Raw genomic sequence first — 7904 nt, 5'->3', positions numbered from 1 at the left:
ACCACAAGAAAACAAAACTGAACAATGAGTGATTCAGAGAAGCAGTTTTCTGTGAACTCCTACTTTTGAATTGTGGACACTACAAGTTTTACAACGAACAGACTGAATGAGATGCATGTATACCAGCGAGGAGGGCGAGGTGGAGATTGACGTGGGCTATGGAGAAGCCCTAGTTTCCAATGTGGGCGTCGGCGGACTTGAAGTAGCAAGTGGCGGCAAGGGAGTGTGGCTGCATATACCAAAGGCTCATCTGCAATGTACCCAACAAAGGTACAAGTCATTAAATCAATGAACTAACGGCCCTAAAATAACTAAACAATTGAATTGCAAATAGATAATTAGCAAATACTACTTCTAGTTGAGTTTAGCTTATATATCCAAGAGATAGAAGTAGCATGCTATAACCAAAAATTCTGGAAAACAAAAAGACGCCTGTAAAAATTAGAGGATATGTTATTCAATACCTTGTATGGTGTATGTGTGACTTAAATGTGTGTTTACAACCTTCAAAAGAAGGAAGGTAACCACTGCCTAGCGTATATCTGAGTAATGCTAAGCAAGCTATGACAGTGACACCTAGAACAGATAAGAAGCAGATCACCATAGTGAAAGAAAGACCACTAAGATATAGCAGCATCATGATGTTGCTTCTCTCCATCGGCTCTGCACCAGATACCTGCAGCATAAAAATACTCAGAAAATGATGGCATAAGAAGGTTACCCAAAAATAGAAAAGCAAACTAATTATAGTCCATTGTATCTACTCCCTCCGTTCCCAAATACTTGTCTTTCTAGACATTTCAAATGACTACTGCATACGGATGTATGTAGACATATTTTAGAGTGTAGATTCACTCATTTTGCTCCGTATGTAGTCACTTGTTAAAATGCCTAGAAAGACAAGTATTTAGGAACGGAGGGAGTACTTGGTTAGTTTAATGCTGATCCTTGGTTAAATTGATCTACTAAATAATTAAGAACATAGACATCTGATTTTTGTACAATTTAATTATTCTGTTGTATGCAAGTTGGGCTTGCTTGCTAAGACCAAGAAACTTCCAATAAATTTATTTGTACTAATTGACTCCATGGTACTAACTGTAAGCTATTGTAGTTGATATATATGTTATACATACATGTTTAGTAGACACGTATTGTGAGTAGATAAAGTTTGGTTTGTATTTCTTTACTTTAAGCAGAAAATATGGCCTTGCGTACATGTATTTCCATTCTCATACAATGGGATATATTAAAAGGAATAATCATGTGTATGCTCTAATATCTTATGCACAGTGAACTGGAGCACCTCTTCTAATTTTAGTTGTAAGTACACGAGTTGTTTTCGAGCAGGACATATTTTCTTAAGTCTACCTCTCTGTTTTAGGACTAAAAACTATGGTTTTGTTTACTTTCATATAACCTGCACTCATAGACATAATGCTAACTGAATACACCATACCTAATCCAGAAACCTCTTCTGAAGTTGTTGGGAAAGCAAGAGAGATCCCAGATGCAAAGCCAAGCTAATCCATGTCAAACCGTAGTAAATAATGCATAATCGAAACAGTGTTCAAAGACAATCCAGTGAACTTACATCCTTAGCTCGGTTGGATCTTGCTTTGGTATACTCTTGCTCTAACAGGAGCAATGCTAACTTCCAATCATCAAGAGGAGCAAAACTGGATAAAAATATAATTCACCGCAATAGTAAAGCAATACAGAGTCAGAGAAAAAAATTGAATGCACGGTTGAACATCCTACCCTCTAACAGTAATAAAATCCCCTATTGAAACCTTTCCCTTTCAAAGCTAAACGACATTCAAGGCGATGCTTCCAGTAACAACAAAATCATGGGCAGTAGATACTAATTAAGGATCAAATATCAAACATGAAAGAAAGTATAATTCTAAAAGAAAATTGGCACAGAACATCATCAAAGCTCTGTAGGATTTGGCATGAAGGCAACACAAAGTTGAGATAACACGAAGTGATTTTAACCAAGGTAGACACTTCAGAGCAATAACATCAGGAAAGCCAAGCTATGGTTATTCCAGTGGAGAACACAAAAAACACCAACCAAAATATTAGCATAGCACATGGGCTCAAAAATCAAGCAACATCTTCCAAGAACATTTATTCATCCTCTATATCGATGATGGTTAAACACCAATAAAACAAAGCCTTTCTGCAAGGTAAGTGGTATAAGTATTAGAGTCAAGTTCATCAACAAATCTATAAGCCCAAGCCTAGAACAAATTCTAGAAAAGCGTAACAATAGCCTGGTTGTTAGAAATTAACTATAGTTAAAACCCACTAAATATGGTTGGATATAAATTAGAAAAAACTTGTTTGCTTAATAACTATAATCTCTACCACATTAAGTCTTCTATGTCTGAATATACGATATTTTTCAGAGAGTTTATGTTCTGGTTCCCTAATTTTCTGATGTTCCACCCACTGTGAATCTCGAGACTCATGCTAAAACTATGAAACCTGATAGGGGCTTACCAGGGGACAAACAGGCAATGTCTTCAATTCTCTTGGCAGCATGAACATTCTTCAAATATAACGTCTGTTTTGGGTGCTTGCATCATGGCTCCACCAATGGACACCCTATGGTTTACACCACCAATTGAGTGTCTAGGTGACTTCTTTATACTTTGAGTCTTGGATGGATTTTTTTCTTAAACCGTAGAGAGCTTCCTGCTCAGCTTTGAGTTAATCCTGGAGCTTCTTCTGATCTTGCAGTTATGCACATTTAAGGAATTCAAACTTTTGACTGAAATGAAAAAATGACGCCGTAAGGAATTTAGATAGTAAAATGCAACTGCACAATACTCTTTGTCTTTTCTTTCCTGTTCTTTGTCCTGCCAAACGATCATGTATTCATCCAGCATTGAGAGAAGGAGTACCTGCAAAATAGTTCACGAAAAAACCTCAAGGAAGAAAGAAAAACAAACACCATTTAGAAATGAAGTATCAGTAAATAGACGTACGCCATCATATCATGTGAACTCTTCCTCTTTCATTCTCCGAAGCTATGATTTTTCTGGTCAAAACATCTACCATTCCTGCCCAAGGTGAAGAAACTATAAATCACATGAAGTGGTAACAAAACATAAGCAGTACATCATCTGAAACTAAGGAGTACCCAGAATCTTGTCAACCAAAATCCGATTTTTCTCGGCCCTCTTAAACGTAAGATGTGCCCCACTCCCAGAGCATTGTAACGATTGTCATCCTATATATTCCTAGTAAAGCAAACAATCAATAGTCACAAAAAAGGAGCAACAATTATCCGAAAAACAAACATGTGAAGCGCAACTGAATATAAAATTGGCCAGCATTCATACTTTGTTGTAATCTTCCAGCCAACAACGAGCTAAATCATGTAAACCTGACTCCCCTGATCCATACCTCGAGGAAATCATAACAACACCCTTTGATGCAACACTCACTTAGAACCTTCAGGGGACATGCAAATTCAAGCCAACAATGTATCCACCACTTGACGTTGACGCACCAAAACTGCAACTATGACTACTGGTGAGCATCTCACCATGCGAGCTACAATTTTTTCCCCAAGAACATGGTTGCCCACTGCCCTATGGATGCCACGAGGATTTTGATATGCCACCCATGCCGTTCAGCCTGCCATTGGGTGCTGCCGAGACCTGCACCGTGATCCAAATTCAAACAATAGAACGTCACCACAGCGACACAGCCAAACGGTACAACCTACAGAGAGATGCAGGTCATACCTTCTTCTGTGCCCGGTCATGACGCCACGCCTGCAAATTCGCCAGGCGCCCACAAGCACCGTGTCGGCCCTGGTCCACTGCTTCTGCATCTGGTCCGCCACGCCCGCGCCTTCCTTGAGCGCGCCCCTGCTGGTGCCGATGTTGGTAGCGCTGGCGTCGGGCTCGCCGCCGATCTACCCGTGCGTGCAAACGGTGATCCCCACCTCGTCCTCGTCCTTCGCCTCGTATCGCAGCGCCTCGTCGACCCGGACGCCCCCTTCCCACTGGCCCGCTGCCACCATGTTCTCCTCCTCCCGTCGGAGGAGTCGCAGGTCTGCATGCTTGCCGCGCGGTCCCGGCACGGCAGCTCCCCCTGGCCGCGGCGCAGATCGGGAACCACCGCTGCGGCCGGGAGTGCATGCCCTCGCGCTCGACGGCCTCAGTGATGCAGTAGAGCGGGCAGGATACCTTGATGAGGAGCGCCATGAGGCGTTGGAGCCGCGCTGGCATCCAAGACAGCGTAGTGCGCTGGCGACAATGGCGGCTAGGGTTAGCCATGGGCGTAGGAGAAGGGGCTTGATGTACGTGGGGGGAAAGGGAGGTGGGGGACGTGGGGCTTGATGTGCTTCTCCGCTTCCAATGACTTTATTTTTTTTACCTCGACATAGTAAAAACGAGAACGTGGCTCTCACCAGTGTTCGCCCTTTGCGCCACTCTTATTGGGTTTAATTGTCATTTGAATTAAGTACAGGTTCGTAATTTACCAGAATGGTTAAGCCTTATCCTGTCATTTTAGATGTCTACTGTTTGCCACTACCCTTTTAACGGTCCAGGTCATTTCCTACATAATTCCGTCATGTTCAGTCTGGAATATCATAACAATGAATTTATTTTGAGCTGTACATAATGTTATATACATGAGAATTGCTCCTATGTAATAAATCATACTAGAGCAGAAAACATAGTACGGATGAACTGGTCACAAAAGTCACCAACATATCATAGCTGGATGGCAACAAAACCATTCCTGACTCCCTCAAATACAAATCTATAATATTTTTATTTTTCTGAAAACACAGGCTCTATATTCTCACCCGAAATGCCAATCAGTGTTTCATTTATTAGCCCAACCAGAAGATTTGGGTAGCTAAAATGGGTAACTACCCATGAGAAGAACATACTATAGTTATTTTATTTTGAAATTTACATGGTCAGAACTTAAAGTATAAGCCATTTCTATCACAAAGCCTATATGAAGAACGAAACTTTGGACTTGACTTAGCAGTGCAGTTTGAAAGCGGATTTTGTTTCTCTGCGCATGGTTACTCCCTACCGATTTAAACTCTGCAGGTTGCGTCGGCACATATGCATCTCATTTGGGCAACTTGGTTGGGCTATCGCAAATGTCCATGTAACACTTGCAGTATAGTCGGGTAGAAGCTGTAAACTTATTAGTTGTACCTCACATGCGTACTCGGTAGTGTATTGACATAATTGAAGTAGTCCATTGTATGTGGCAAGTACAATATTAATTGCACTGGCTTCATTGACTCTACCTATTGTACTGTTAAAATCCAATGCAGTTTTTTTTAGAAATGGAGGAGGACCCCCGACCTCTGCATCTGGACGATGCATACAGCCACTTTATTAATTATTCACATAAGACCTTACAAAGTCATACAATAGTAAGTCGAAGCCACCGTCTAGGCAACAAAAGTGTCTCTACTCCTATCCAAATGATGAAGGGATGCTGATAGTCTGGGCCTAATACCAAACAGACCTCGCAGCCATACCTAACATCTAAGACCTGAGGTCCCAACCAGGACGCCTGCCGGGTATGGGCACCCACAAGTCCGGCGAGCTCCTCAACCAGGACGTCTGCCGGGTATGAGACCGCCGCAGCCACCTGCCACCAATCCATCTTCAGAGCTGTACTGCTGCATGAACCTTGCCCGGTCTAGCTGCCGCCGACGCCACCACGACGCCAGACATTGTCGACCTCTTGCGCGAGTCCATCATCGCACATCAGACGCCTAATCTCCAGAGCGTCGTGCCATCGAGATCCGACACCATCAATGTGTGTGGTGAAGCACCGTCCTCCTCTTGTCACCTCCAGCCATCACTTGCTCCAAAATGATGCCCCCATGAGGGAAAGCTCTACTAAGAACGCCATCATCGTCCGATCCGGGAGACCCAGATCTAGGGTTTCCCCCGGAGCAGCTCGAGCCTAATGAAGCAAACTGCAACGACGTTGCCTCGATAAGGGAACGACATCTAAGGCGCCGCCATCATCTGCCATGACCGTAGTCGGCGCGATTTTCATCGACAGTTGCTCCACCAGACGTGCGCCGCCAGCGTCGCTGATCCCTTCAACCGGAGTAAGCTCCAAAACGATGCCCTGAAGAGGGGTTACGACGCAAAAGCACCGCCATCACTCGATCCCAAGGAGATCTAGGGTTTCCCCGGAGTTGCCCGCGTTGTCAAGGACCAGACAAGGGACGAATCTCTGCGGATCCGCCAATTGCCGACGAGCCGCACCCACCACCACGCCGACGGCAATCCAATGACCAAGGCCCACTGGACCCAGATCTGGCCGTGCCGCCGCGAACCCATCTGGTCGCCGCCGCCGTCCCTGGCGACCCCGACGCACCAGACCATGAAGCCGCCTGCCGCGGGGGAAGAGAACCGCCGAAGCGCCGCCACCACCCGCCGTGGCGTCCGGCCCGGCGCCACGCTCCGGCACGGGGGGCCGGCCCGCGCCAGCCCCACGAGCGGGAGGACCACGAGTCCCCGCCACCGCCGGCAACGGCAAGGCTTTACCTGGCCGTGCCCTTGGGCGGCGGCGAGGGAGGAGCAGGAGATGTGGAGACCGGCGGCGATGGGATCTGGGAGCCACCCGGCCGCCACGCGGGGGGCGATGCGGGGGGCATGCGATGGGCACGCGACGTGAACACCGAAAGTTGTTATCTCAAGGACATCTTGTGACCCAATGCAGTTAATTACTACTATTTGCCCCTTTTCAATCTTTTTATTGCATTGCATCGTACTACTTGCTTGAGAAGGATAACGTTGCCCACTGCTACCGATTACCATAAAACATTCTAATGTGAATCATCACAATGATCTAGCAGCACAACAAAGCGCGTGATTGCATCTAGTCTGTTTCATGCTTACCAGAAAGGAAATGTGCTCGGTAGACGCGTCCTAGTTTCTTACTGCCTGTCTCCAGTACTATCTCCTCCCTTCTTTCCGAGACTTGAGTATATTTAGCAGTGAGTAGCTAGTACGTAGCAACAATCAACTACTCTAAGTATATACCAACCAGAAGGGAAAAAAAGACTCACGGAAGCGCTAGCTAGCGACCCATCCACTCTCCTTCTCCTCCCTGCATATTTAGCAACGAGCCAACGATGGACTACCATCATCAAAAACGAAAAAAGACTCGCAGCAGCGCCTGTCCCAACTGCCGCAACTCGACGAAGAAGCCCTGGCGCGCGGGGGTTAGGTGTTCTTCTTCAACTCTTTTCTCTCACTGGTGGAAAAACAGGCTTCCGTCCAGCCCCATAAGTCGCGAAGCTGTAGGAACCGCGACTAATGGGACCTTTAGTCGCGGTTCTGGAGGTGAACCGCGACCAAAGGCCTGGGCCCAGGGCGCTCGGTGGCCAGCTGGCGCACGTGAGGGTCTTTAGTCGCGGTTGGCCAGGACAACCGTGACTAAAGGCCTTCGGGCACCTTTAGTCACGGTTTGCCAGGCCAACCGCAACTAAAGCCCCTCCCCTATATATACCCATCCAGCAGCCAACACTTAGCCATTTGGAGCCATTCTCTTCACAAGTGGGTGTAGGTTTGCTTTTGGTTCCTCTTATGCACATAAGGTGTTTGATGAAATGCCCCAAGAGCATGAAACAAACATGACATGAAGTGTTGGAGCCACACTCCTCGATCGCGGTTAGCAACTTGATGAACCTTTGATGTGTCATTGATAAAATATGCATGTGTGCAGTTCATTGTTTAATTTATATTGTTTGTAGCTAGTTAGTTTAACAAATGCATGATGGTTAATTATATATTTTATATTATAATAATGCAGATGAATCGGCAATGGATGTACGGTAACCGACTCTCCGGCGAGTTCACTACGGGTTTGAAAGATTTCCTCGTAGT

At 45.5% G+C, this 7904-nt stretch overlaps 2 long non-coding RNA genes across 2 annotated transcripts; both read right to left on the bottom strand.

Annotated features, from left to right (window-relative positions):
- Positions 1-269: 269 nt before the first annotated feature.
- Positions 270-2736, bottom strand: LOC119301911. The gene is made up of 3 exons (XR_005147221.1): positions 1595-2736; positions 1460-1477; positions 270-676 (listed from the first exon to the last, which is right to left on the bottom strand). It is a non-coding gene; the product is annotated as an uncharacterized LOC119301911 (long non-coding RNA).
- A 101-nt stretch (positions 2737-2837) lies between these two features.
- On the bottom strand, positions 2838-4341 carry LOC119297471. Its single transcript, XR_005145662.1, has 5 exons — positions 3762-4341; positions 3354-3674; positions 3152-3251; positions 2997-3071; positions 2838-2912 (listed from the first exon to the last, which is right to left on the bottom strand). It is a non-coding gene; the product is annotated as an uncharacterized LOC119297471 (long non-coding RNA).
- Between the last annotated feature and the right edge of the window lie 3563 nt (positions 4342-7904).

The sequence above is a fragment of the Triticum dicoccoides genome, chromosome 5A (assembly GCF_002162155.2).
Source record: "Triticum dicoccoides isolate Atlit2015 ecotype Zavitan chromosome 5A, WEW_v2.0, whole genome shotgun sequence".
Lineage (NCBI taxonomy): Eukaryota > Viridiplantae > Streptophyta > Magnoliopsida > Poales > Poaceae > Triticum > Triticum dicoccoides.
The sequence above is the reverse complement of the archived record's forward strand: the minus strand, read 5'-3'. Positions and strand labels throughout refer to the sequence as shown.